At 40.1% G+C, this 12,809-nt stretch overlaps 1 protein-coding gene across 2 annotated transcripts in view; it reads right to left on the bottom strand.

Annotated features, from left to right (window-relative positions):
* Positions 1–12,809, bottom strand: part of large2 (LARGE xylosyl- and glucuronyltransferase 2) — a 142,697-nt gene that overhangs the window by 96,938 nt on the left and 32,950 nt on the right. The window lies entirely within an intron of this gene.

The raw sequence follows: 12,809 nt of genomic DNA, 5'->3' as shown, positions 1-12,809 counted from the left end.
CCGAGGCAACGCTCATGATCACTGCTCACGCCAAATACCGCATCACTTCCTCTGTACGCATGGGTTCAGCAGCGCAGCGGAGTTTCTAATGTGACAGCTTCTCCTTTTTCCTTGATCCAACAAACATATGTGAAGTCAAGGGTTCCCATGACTTTTGAAAAATAACTGTAACACCTTTTTAAGATGTCAATAAACAAGCCATAAACAACACTTTTCTTTGCAACATATGACATAAAAGTGAATCTCTCTGGATTTTAGACTGTTGATGAGAAAAAAAACAATAATTTTTAAGACTTCACTTTTTCTCAACATGTTATAACCACAACCATGTTGTGGTTAATACTGGACTTTGTGGATATGTGTGGCATAATGGCAGCATTTTTTTTTTTTTAAATGCTAAATGCTACCGGCAGCACCACCACAACCACCTACATCTTGCACATACGTGGACGTTTCAATTCAATTTCAATTCATTTTGCTCAAGTAAACAATATACAGAAAATAATTTAGAAACAAGAAATACTAAACCTAATACAGCAAAATACACTCGTATTGCTCCACTATTCTCATTCTGTTTACATATCAGAAAATATTATCATGTTTTACAAGTCCATAACTTTACCTCTACACATCAAAGCCCGGTACGTCCAGTTATGTAATGTTAATTGTAAAATCTGAATAAACATGAAGCAGCAATTTAAACATCTTCCTCTTCTTTGCATCTCATGAAGACCATATCTTTATACCTCTTTGTGAAATGCTTTATAGTTTGACACTGTTTCAATTTCACATTCAAACTGTTCCACAGTTTCACTCCACACAGAAACACAAAAACCTTTCCTACAGGTACGCACAGTCACAGTTTTGAAGTTGTAAAAAACCCTTAGATTATAATTTGCTTCTCTATATAAACAAACAAACAAACAAACAAAACAGGCTTTGATTATTTCCTGGTAGTTGATTATTTTTTGCTCTGAATGAGGTTTGTGCTGTTTGGAAAATTACTAGATCTGCAAATTTCAGTATTTCACGCTGTAAGAATAGTGAATTAGAATGATCCCTATAACCTGCATTGTGACTGATGTGAACTGCTTTTTTTTTTTTTTGAAGAATAAAAAGTGAATATAATGTAATTTTATATTTATCGCCCCCAGACCTCTGTACAGTAGCTTAATAAGGCGAAACCAGCCAACAGTAGAGAATATGGAGTGATATACAATCTAAAGCCTGCTTTGCCTCGTTTAGCACTGCAATGCTTCTTGATACTTTGGAATGAATATATTTAACGTGTGCTTTCCAGCTGAGTCTTTCATCTATTATTACTCCAAGAAATCCCTTTTCTTTGACTCTTTCAGACTTTCCATGTGAATTTAATCTGCTATTTCCAAATAACATTATTGGGTTTATTCAGATTTAATACTAATTTGTTTTTATCAATCCAAGTCTTTCATTAGATTATTTCAGAAGTCATCTCATCCAATAATGTTGTAAATCCTCACCAGAGCAGAAAATATTTGTATTGTCAGCGAACAATACCATTTGTAACACTTTGGTCATGTTACATATGTCATTCATGTATTAGGGATACAAGGGGTATTAAACAATTTAGGCCCTAACACTGACCCCTGGGGTATACCACAAGCAATGTCCATACATAGGTTTCTGCTTTGGTTTAACTACAATCACCACGCATTAGCAGAACGCTAGCTGTTTATGGGCAAAATAGGGCTCCATGAAAGGAAAAGTAAGGAACATTAGTATTATTTCAGCTCAGACACATTACTGTTGCTACGCCAACTAAAATAAAAGGTGGGCTTTTTTGCCTAGAAGCAAGAATAAATAATTGTTTTAACCAGCGATCTCCATTCACTCCTGTTCATTAATGATTATTTCAAGATCACCCTCCAGCTGAATTGAAACTATAGATAATGTAAAAGACTGATGTACTGTACCTTCGAGATCTGAAAAGTTAGACGTACATTCTTATAAATGGTCACCAGGGGGCGATAGCTGTGGCTCCAAAATTGTCCGGCCCTCTAATCACTTTCCTGCCCAGTTTACGGGTACAGCCACTCGTTGCAGTTTATACTGAGTAAAACACAAAAGTCCATTTTGTAAATTTTCTATGCGTCAGAAAGGAGGATTAGACAACATTCGCACGTTGACTTGTGATTGGTGAGCCGTTAGCTGAAGGGCTTGCTGGCAAAGGTAAAAATGTTCATCGAGGCTTCAGCGTCGGACCTCAGAAACCAATGGGTGATATGATGTTAGTTACTGGATCTTTTATAATGTCTCTGGTTCCACCCAATTCCTGTGTAGTGGGACTGATAGGAAGTGGAATGGCTCCACTAGATCAGCACTGATGCTACTGTGAAGTTGCTAATGGAAGAGTAGAAGATGACTTCTTATTCTTTCAGGTTAGCACCCATACTGCCTTGGCCCACAAAACTACATTCTAAAATTAATTTATGCACTTATTAACACTGGAAAAACAACAAGAAAGCAACATTTAAACTGTGATGACTAAAAAAAAAAGGAATTTGTCTTATTGGCTATTCAATACCTAAAGAAAATTTATGGGAAATGTAAATATAGTTTAAGATCTTGTTTCACTTTTTTTTTTTATTACAGACTTTTTTACAGCCAGATAGAACTGTATTCATTTTTTGACTTTTCCATAAAGAAGGACTGAAGCTTTGGAGCACTGGACTGGATCAATGGTGTCTTCCAATCAAACAGATTTACTGATACAAACATCACTGGTCATTGCTGTGAGGGGACATGATTTCAAGTCTGCAGGCATGGCTCATTACAGTTGACTGTGGGGAAGGGAACACTGTGGAGTGAGGCTCTGGGGGGACACAGAGAGGCAGATGGGAGGAGTGAACATAGAAAGGGGGAAAAAATTAACACAAAAAAAAAAAAAAAAAAAGCAGAGAATCTTGTCTTTATGTCATCCTCCCTGGCACTGCCTGCACTCCACCCAGATGGCAGCTCCTCTCCTCTGCTGTACAGAACAGAGGGAGGCGACACGACGCCTGTCAAAAATCCGAGAAATTCTGCCCCGGAGCTCAATCTGAGCCACAGCCTGCGACAAACAGTCAACTCACATGCCGACAGTCTAATCTGCATCTGTATCAGCGAGGGGCTGGGATCATCCTGAACCACAGGAGGTCCTGCACTGTTTTTACTGCAGCTGATAGCTGGAGTGATGCTGTTGTTCGTGCACTAACAGCCTGTCTGATGGCTCCAGGAGCACAGCCAGATTGGCTCTTAGTGTGAAACAACAGCAGCCATTAAAGTTCCTCCATATGGCCTGGGGCGAAGAGGAGCAGGAGCAGGGGGTCATCTACCCCAAACTGAGTCCACCCCAGTGTGAGGATGAGCTTTTCTTTTTGTTTTAGTTGGTAGTAAACAGAATCAGGGGATAAGGCTTAGTTTGCATGGCCTTGGCTAATCTGATTATTCCATTCTTCTTACAGCAATGAGGAGATTTCTGTAAAGAGGAAATCTGGTGTTCTTCCTTATGGCAGAGGCTTACCAGAGTTTAACACACACAACCACTTTGTGGTGCACGCAAAGTGCAGACCTCTCTCTGGGAATGTCATTGTGCCAAAACAGACATGGGAGGAGGATCACTGCTCTTATCTGCATGTCCTCAAACTACATGTGAATCCCCAGACACAGACATTAGGGGCAGATAAATTTCCACTGCAGACAAATTTATTTCATGCCTCGGGGATCCCCACCTTCTGTGTGGGCCCCCGTGGCATAAAAATAGCTGTTGGGTGATAGCTGACCCCTGGAAGTGCATGTGAACACACAATGCCAGAAATACACAGGCAATAGCTTATATATTAACATGTATAGTTTCCCAGGTTTCTAGTAAACAGAATTTAATTTTTGGTTTGACAAAAACACTGAAATGCTTATTTGGGCTTTAGGAAGAAAAAAAAACAAAACAATGGTAGTTTCTTAAAACACATCTTATCCATTAAAATAACCCATCTTATCCATCAGTTATTAAAAAATAAAACCCGATGTGTGGTGTAGCAGCCATAAGTACATCTATGAAACAATAACTTTACAATACATAAGTTCAGTCAATACTACAGTAAGCCAGGTATTTAAATAAAACTAGACTGAATTCCTATAGAGTTCCAACAGACTGTTCTGCTTCAGTGGGGCAGATTTGGAACATACTTTTAATTAATCAAATTAAACCTTGGCCTTTTGGGCCCTGGTGGTGTGGCGCTTGGCCTGGTCTGTGATCAGGTCTTGAGCACAAAATCTACCTAATGTAGTTTATGAATAAACTGCAATAATTAGGAGCAGCCCAAATGGATTGTTTTATGTGCATGGCAACATCATACTGAGCTTAAACAAGGCTTGTGTGCCTCAGGCTTGGCATTCTTGGTTTCACAAGACTGGACATGACAGGTGAGGGGTGGATCTGAATTACACCCCGAGGGTCACTGCATGGTTATCAGAGGTAATACTTTGTCATTCACAAAATAACCTTGCCCTAAAGCCCTCTCTGTTCTATTGTCCATTAGACTATAATGGGAGCATCATTTACCAAATGAATATAATTTTACTAAAGTATTTAAGAGAACTTGAAATTTGTGGCTCAGGCTATAAAGTCATTAAAAAAATGTTTACAAAGACCACAAATCAAGCGACAAATAGGGTCATTTTCCCATTTATTTTTTGTCTGTTTTGTTCTTAAGTGACAAATTAACAGACCAGTGGTGCAGTGGTTAACAGTGTTGCCTCACAGCAAGAAAGTCGTGGGTTCAAATCCACCATCTGGCCAGGGCCTTTCTGTGTGCGATCTGTCTTGGGTGTATCCTGCCTCTTGCTCTATGGCAGCTGGGAGAGGCTCCAGCAAACTTTGATCCTCCTCTGCGATGTTACATGTTTGACCAACAGCTTTCTTTCCATTTTTAGGGGGATCTGGTGATATATAATAAGGTTGGTACACATTAAGATCAAGCTCATACCCATTTGTTCTCAAAGAATGCAGCTCTAGTGAATTTTTTCTACTCATACTGTATTGTAATAGCATTAACAGCAGCTAGAAAGATTTAAGAAATATTGTTTTTAGCTGTTTTATATCATCCAGCCTGACAAGAGCCAATGAAATTTGCAGGGCTAGATTTGACTCTCACACTGAAGTCAATTTACAGTTTTCTGTTAATTTGCTTTTTCATGCTACAGAGGCAATCTGGAGGGCAACTTCTTTAAAGCACCACGACCACAACCACAAGAGGATAAATCATCTGTGATCACAGTCAAGGTACAAGTGTTTGAAATACTGAAAAATTACAAGTCAAAACCCTTATACACCCACCAGCCACTTTGTTAGGAACACCTGTTCGACTGCCTGTTAGCGCACATATCTAATCAGCCAATCACATAGCAGAAATTCAATGCATTTAGGCATATAGACAGGATCAAAATGACCCACTGAAGTTCAGACTGAGCATCAAACTGGGGAAAGGTGATTTAGTTGACTCTGAATGTGGCATGGTTGTTGGTACCAGTCAGGCTGGTCTGAGTATTTCAGAACTACTGGGATTTTACCGCAAGACCATCTCTGGAGTTTACAGACAGTGATTCAAAAGAGAAAAAATATCCAGTGAGTAGCAGTTCTCTGGCCAATAATGTCAAATCAGACAAGCATGTCAGGCTGCTTTGAGCTAATGGAAAATTAACAGTAACTCCAATAATCGCTCGTTACAGCCACAGTATCTCTGAACATACAACACATCGGATCTTGAAGCAGGCGGGCCACAGCAGCAGAGGACCACGCAGGATGCCACCCCCGTCAGATAAGAACAGGAAACTGGCATTAGACTTTACAGGGCTCACCAAAACTGGACAACAAAAGGTTCTTAGCATGATTTAGGCCCCTTAGTACCAACTTAGTGTTGCTTATCTTCTGCCTCCAGCAGGATAACGCCTGATGTCACAAAGATCATCTCAAACTGTTTCTTTGACATGGCAATGAGTTCACTGTACTCAAATGGCCTCCACAGTCACCAGATCTCAACATCTTTGGGATGTCGCAGCATGGAAATTGGTATAATGTGCAGCCAATAAGTTTGCAGTAACTGCATGACACCATCATCTCAATATGGACCAAAATCTTTGAGGAGTCTTTTGAGCACCTTGTTAATTCTGTGCCACAATGAATTAAGGCAGTCCTGAAGACAAATGGGGGTCTAATTCAGGACTACCTAGTAATGTGTACCTAATAATGTCTTCAGTGAGTGTATATCACTTTCTCCTGGAATGCGGACCAGGTTCCACCAAGCCCACCTAAAAAAATATAAAAATCTTATACTATCACATCCTATGTCCCAAAGCTTTCTCTGAAGGGACCATTAGAAGACAGAAAGAACATATTTATGCTTCTATATTTATTAACAGCATTTTATTTAAAAACCAACAGGGGACTCCTCGGGTTGGAAAAAGAAATCCAGCCGTACAGAAGCGCTCTTCTTCTGTGACCTACTCGAACACTTTCCTGATGACTTCAATCACTAGTTTCAAGTCATACTGGATAAAACATGGGCATCATTTTATAAATGATAATAATTAGTGTCATAAAGGAAGATAAACCAGAATAAATTGAGTCAAACATGCCACTATGTTTCTAGTTAATGAGTCAAGAAAATGCACAAATAAGCATAGCAGGATTAGAAAGTGGTGTTTTACTTCATAAAATGTTTTGCTTTGTCAGCCACTTCCTCCTGGTGCTGGTCCTGCCTGAACATCTGCTTCAGTCCACATTTTTCTGCTCTGCTCTTTGCAGACACAGTAGCTTCACAAATCATAGTTGTTGAACCAAAATGAGTCCACAGTGCACTGGTTTCTGCCTTGAGTCACATGTATCACAGCCAGCCTTTAAGAGGTGCCTGTAAAAGAAATGAAATAAAGTACTCTATGGAATATGGTCATTGGTAAGCCACTATGCTGTTTCTGAAAAATTCAAGCAGTAACTTCAACTTGACAAGAGGATAAATTGCAGTAGTATAAGCAAATGACGACTTGAATTTCCTCGAAGCTATGCTCGAAGACCAAATGAGTTAAAAAAAATTCCAAAAGAGGAAAAAAAAAAAAAAATTGTCCCAGTAAAAATATGGTTTTCATTTATCACTCCCATACTACCACAAGCTTTTTGCATTTTCTTCATTCTTTAAGTTGCCAAAGAAAAGGAAAATCAATGTCAGTTCTAAATCCAGGAGGCCTTGTATGCCAACAAAAAGAAAGTGGCCAAGCAACAGCCCCGCTGAGCCAAAGAATCAGGCCTGGGGGAGTCCAGTTAAGAAGGCAACAAAGAGAAAGAAGGGGATCACAGCAGGCCCCTTCTTAACAGGAGGCCAGGAGAAAGAAACTGAAGGAGGAGGAAATTCCTGGGAGAAGGAGAATAAAGTAGGAAGCATCTCACTAACTACATGACCTAAATGTCTCTAATATCCAGTTCCTGACACGTCTTTGTCAGAAGACTTTCCAAGGCGAGAGATAGAGATAATGATTAGAAAAAAGATGACTGGCTAACCATTCGTGTCAAACAAAGGCAGCCATTCAAGTGACACAATTCAATTCTCCCTTTAAGCTACAAACTAGGGCCGCACAATTATGGCCAGCATTATAATCACAATATTGCTATTCAGTCTTAAAAGCACAATTCTTTGTAATGATTATTTTTGGTGTGATAATGTTTTTATTGCACTGTCATGTAAAACAGCTTTCACATCGGAACAAATATTTGCATAAACAAAAAATTGGTGCTTATTCATCTAAATTTAGTGAATCTCTTCGAAGACATAATACATAATTTTAAAAAGCTGTGCCAAAACCTAACACAAAATTCAATAAACAGGGCTCAGCTTTCACTTTTACACTGAGGCTAAAGCTACTTTCACATGCTCCCTTATTCACAGAGGGTCGCCATAGAAGGTAGTGCCGCATGTTTGATTTGGCAGATTTTTAGACTGAACACCCTTGCTGCTGCAACCCCAGAGGGATTTGTGTCTCCTCCTGGGATACATTTATATATTGTGCTAATTAATCTTTATCTGTATAAACTAATCTCTGCAGACAAATAATATAACATCTCTCACTACATTCATTGTACTTGCATAATGAATCAAACTTGGAACAAAGTACTCGACAGCTTTGAGGTTTCGGTTTCTCTCCTGTGGCGTTCTGCATACAGTGCAGGTATTACCACTTTGAATGCACAAAGCATATCTTTTGACCAATATGTTGACCCTTTTCTGAAACGTTCATTACTCAAAATATTTAATGAATACACATCTTTGGCCAAATGGATTGCATTTAGTTGGACACTGATGCACTGTAGTGCCTCATTCGTGTTCACATCTGATCTGATACTGAACGATTCATGTTAGCAAACACTGCACTTCTTGGCCTTTATGCATTAATTATACGGCAGTTTGTGGCATCTTTTCATGTGGTGGAATAAGTTTGGTTGCTTTGCAACACTGTAGTCTTGATATGATTTCTTCTTGGTTAACATCACTTACACTAAATCAGAAGTACACTGTATTGCCAAAAGTATTCAACTCACACAAATCCTTGAATTCAGGTGTTCCAATTCCTTCCACAGCCACAGGTGTATAAATTCAAGCACCTCGGCATGCAGACTGCATCTACAAACATTTGTGAAAGAATGAGTCACTCTCAGGAGCTCAGTGAATTCCAGTGTGGTACCGTGATAGGACCACCTGTGCAACGAGTCCAGTTATGTAATTTCCTTACTACTAAATATTCCAACTGTTAGTGGTATTATAATAAAGTGGAAAAGATTCGGAATGACAGTGAAATCACAGATCGAGGTCAGTGGATGCTGAGGCGCACAGAGGTCACCAACTTACTGCAAAGACGATCGCTACAGACCTCCAAACTTCATGTGGCCTTCAGATCAGCTCAAGAACAGTGCATAGAGAGCTTCATGGAATGGGTTTCCATGGCTGAGCAGCTGCATCCAGACTTTACATCACTAAACAAAATGCAAAGTGTCAGATGCAGTGGTGTAAAGCACGCCACCACTGGACTCTAGAGCAGTGGAGACATGTGCTCTGGAGTGACGAGTCACGCTTCTCCGTCTGGCAATTCAAGGGACGAGCCTGGTTTGGCGGTTTGGCAGTTGCCAGGACAACTGTACTTGTCTGACTGCATTGTGTCAAGTGTAAAGTTTGGTGGAGTGGGGATTATGGTGTGGGGTTGGTTTTCAGGAGTTGCGCTCGGCCCTTAGTTCCAGTGAAATGCACTTCTTAATGCTTCAGCATACCAAGACATTTTGGACAATTTCATGTTCCCAACTTTGTGGGAACAGTTTGGGGATGGCTCCTTCCTGTTCCAACATGATTGCACACCAGTGCACAAAGCAGGTCCTTAAAGACATGGATGAGTGAGTTTGGTGTGGAAGAACTTGACTGGCCTGCACAGAGTCCGGACCTGAACCTGATAGAACACCTTTGGGATGGATTAACGCAGAGACTGTGAGCCAGACCTTCTCGTCTATCATCAGTGCCTGACCTCACAAATGTGAGTTGAAGCTGTTATAGTTACAGAGGGTGGGCCAACATCATATTAACCCCTATGAATCAAGAACAGGATGTCACTCAAGTTCATACATGTGTGAAGGCAGAAGAGTGAATAGACAATATAGTGCATTTCCATACAACAGATGATCTTCTTTGAATTTAGTTGTGTATTTGTTTTTCAACATAATGTTACTCATCCAGACTAATCCACAAAACGTCATGCTGCCCATTACAGGGAACAGCTGTGACTGGCACATGCAGGCAACATCATCAAGCGTTGATTTAGGGAGAACTTGATGTGCTTTTGAGCATGCATTTTAAATACCACTCGATCATGCTCATTCAATTCGATTCATTGTGCAGCCCTGCTACAAAGTTATTAACTAGGTGCCACACCTCTACATGATATGAGGACATATGAAGTTTTGGGTGCCGATGAAAATAAAATTAAGTAAACAAAAAGGGTACTCAAAGGGCGAATCCTCTTTCAAAACCAAAGACACATTTTGCAATTTTATTAAAAGTGAGCCGGAGCTGCTCCAAAGTTAAATGAATTCTTCCTTTTTCAGATTCTACCTCTTCATCATTTTCCTTGAAATTTGACCAGACTGTTCATTAATCTTGAGGGTAAACAGATGCCTTTGTCTTCTTGTAGTTAAAAAAAACAAACAAACAAAAAAAACAATAAACCAGCTTGTTTTGTTTTTTAAATGATGGGATGAATTGTGCTATAATCAGTTTTCTCTGGGCTGCTGAGGGTCACTTAGTGAAGTGAACACTGTAGCTTCTTTTATACTTACATATTTTATTTAAACCTGCATCCAGACAGTCTGCATGAATTTTTGCTCACATCCGGGAGATGACCACATTGGATCTGCAAACTGTAGTTACCCTAGACCATATAGAAAAATGGACTTAGCTGTTTTGGCTCTAAAAAGAGAAGACAATACTGAAATGCCTTCATTGTTTTTAATGGCCAGCAGGGATGCCTCCTTGGTGGCAAAAAGAAATCCGGCCATATGGAAAACTCCGGGAGAAAGACCTTCAGGCCTTCATCAGTGATATCAGCGAACCCTTTCCTGATGGGTTTGTGGTCTCAATACCTAGGTTCAAGTCATATTGAATAGAAATTGTTTTTTTGTTGGGTTTTTTTTTGTTTGTTTTTTTTTTTAATATAAATTATGGTCACCAATGGAGACAAAAAGGGGACTATAACAGCGGTTGCTCCTAGATACAGATTTGTAAAAGGCCCTCCTGCATAGAAGTGAAACTCACCGGCTAAAAGATAGGAGAAACATTTAGAACATGTAGATGTGGTTTGTGTCTCATTGCAGTTTGCATCTTGCTGTAATGAGTTTGCATCCCATTCCAGTCATTTTGCATCTTTTTTGCAACTACGCTGAACTTGATAACAGGTACTTTGTCTCTGTTTGCAACCACATTTTATCTTTCAGTGTTTATTTTGGATATTTCTGGTTGGTTTCAGCTGTCCACAGTTGTCAGTTTGCATCTATTTTTGGTTCTTTTGCAACATAGTTGCAAAACAGTATGTGTGTATCAACTGCGGAACTGTTCAAACAGACACCACAAACAGGATTTTGGAAATTGAGGTCTCAAGACTCCATTCACACAGAGAGATGTTAAGTAGTTTCCAGGAATGTCACAAGAAATAGAGTCACTGTGAGTGACCGTTAAAAAAAAAAATGTATTGATCACGTTTTCTGGGTTTTCTTTGGATGTGTATTGTAGTCTGAAAGGTGGTTTGTAGCAAATCTCCTTTAAAGTGAATACAACTATTAAATTGCTTTACAACAACAAAGACACATCACAAATACTTCTCCGCTTCTCAGGAGAGGATCCATCCATCCATCCATTTTCTTCCACTTATCCTTTTCTGGACTCTATCCCAGCTGTCATAGGGCGAGAGGCAGGGTACACCCTGTACAGGTCACCAACTCGTGGCAGGGCTAACAAAGGGAGACAGAAAACCATTCACACCTATGGGCAATTCAGAATCACCAATTAGCCTAACCCCACTAACTGCATGTCTTTGGACACGCACATACGAGGAGAGCATGCAAACTCCACACAAAAAGAACCCCGGCCAAGGTGGATTTGAACCCAGACCTTTTTGCTGTGAGGCAGCAGTGCTGACCAGATCTATGTTGCATTTTATGCGAGCATGATTTGTTCAAATATATCAAGATTCTCAAACAGCACCTCTTCCATTCATCTCTTCTTTGTTATCTCAAGATCAAATTGCATCCTTTTCTCACCTGGACAAACAAGCTAAAGCAGTGAAATGCTGCAGGGCTTTTCAAATATTCTCAGCATCTTTGCTGGGTCAAAGCACCCACAGCTGTAATTAGGTTAGATTTTGGGATGAATTTGGGTTTGGAATCCTTAAATTCTCAGTGCAGCTCAAACTGCCGAGAACGGTGCTGCTGGGTGAAAAACTGAGAGGGATGAGCTGGGATAAGAAAGATTTCCAGATGAGTTTGGGGACTTTGGGAGGGATTCTGACTTTGGTTGGAGGTGGGAGAGTGAGGGGGGGAGTCGAGAGGGGGTTAAAAGCTTCGACTTTAGTTATTCTTCTGCTTGGCATGGAGCACTGAAAGAGGTAGGGCATCAGCTATGTGGCTACTGCTTCCTATTTTTTTTTTTTTTTTAAAAAGAAAACTGATGTTTTTCACCACTTTTTAAACATCCACAGCCACAAAAACATTAAAGGGTAAAGGGGATTAAAGAAATAAAGAAAGAGTTCCATTGTAACAAAGCAGATGTGGCATCCTTTCACCTGAATGACTTCTTTATATATCCAGAATAAATGTCAGGAAACTGTTGACATTTTGAATAAAATAAAGAACCATTCTTAACAACCAGCAGCTGAGATCTGGTTCACACACACTCCCTGACATCCACTCTGCATGCACAATCAACCCATCAGCTCAGTCTCTTGCTGGCCCTGCTGCTGCTTCAGTAGCTTGTGGACTTGGCAGAGGATTCTGGAGCGAGCAGCAAAGAATAATGAGGTGATCACGCCATTGCTCCATGCTTCATTACACTCCCATCGGCTCCCAGATCTCCCAGGCCCAGAGAGGCCTCGCTCAGATTTAAGTGTGCATGTTATTAGTCTCCCATGTTAGACACTTCCTCCACCAGCTATTCATGCTGTGTGATAAGGGAAGTGAAGTCTGAGGGCACAAGAATGTTTTTTTATTATTTATT

The sequence above is a fragment of the Archocentrus centrarchus genome, unplaced genomic scaffold, assembly GCF_007364275.1.
Source record: "Archocentrus centrarchus isolate MPI-CPG fArcCen1 unplaced genomic scaffold, fArcCen1 scaffold_37_ctg1, whole genome shotgun sequence".
NCBI classification, from domain to species: Eukaryota; Metazoa; Chordata; class Actinopteri; order Cichliformes; family Cichlidae; genus Archocentrus; species Archocentrus centrarchus.
This window is presented reverse-complemented; position numbering and strand designations above follow the sequence as displayed.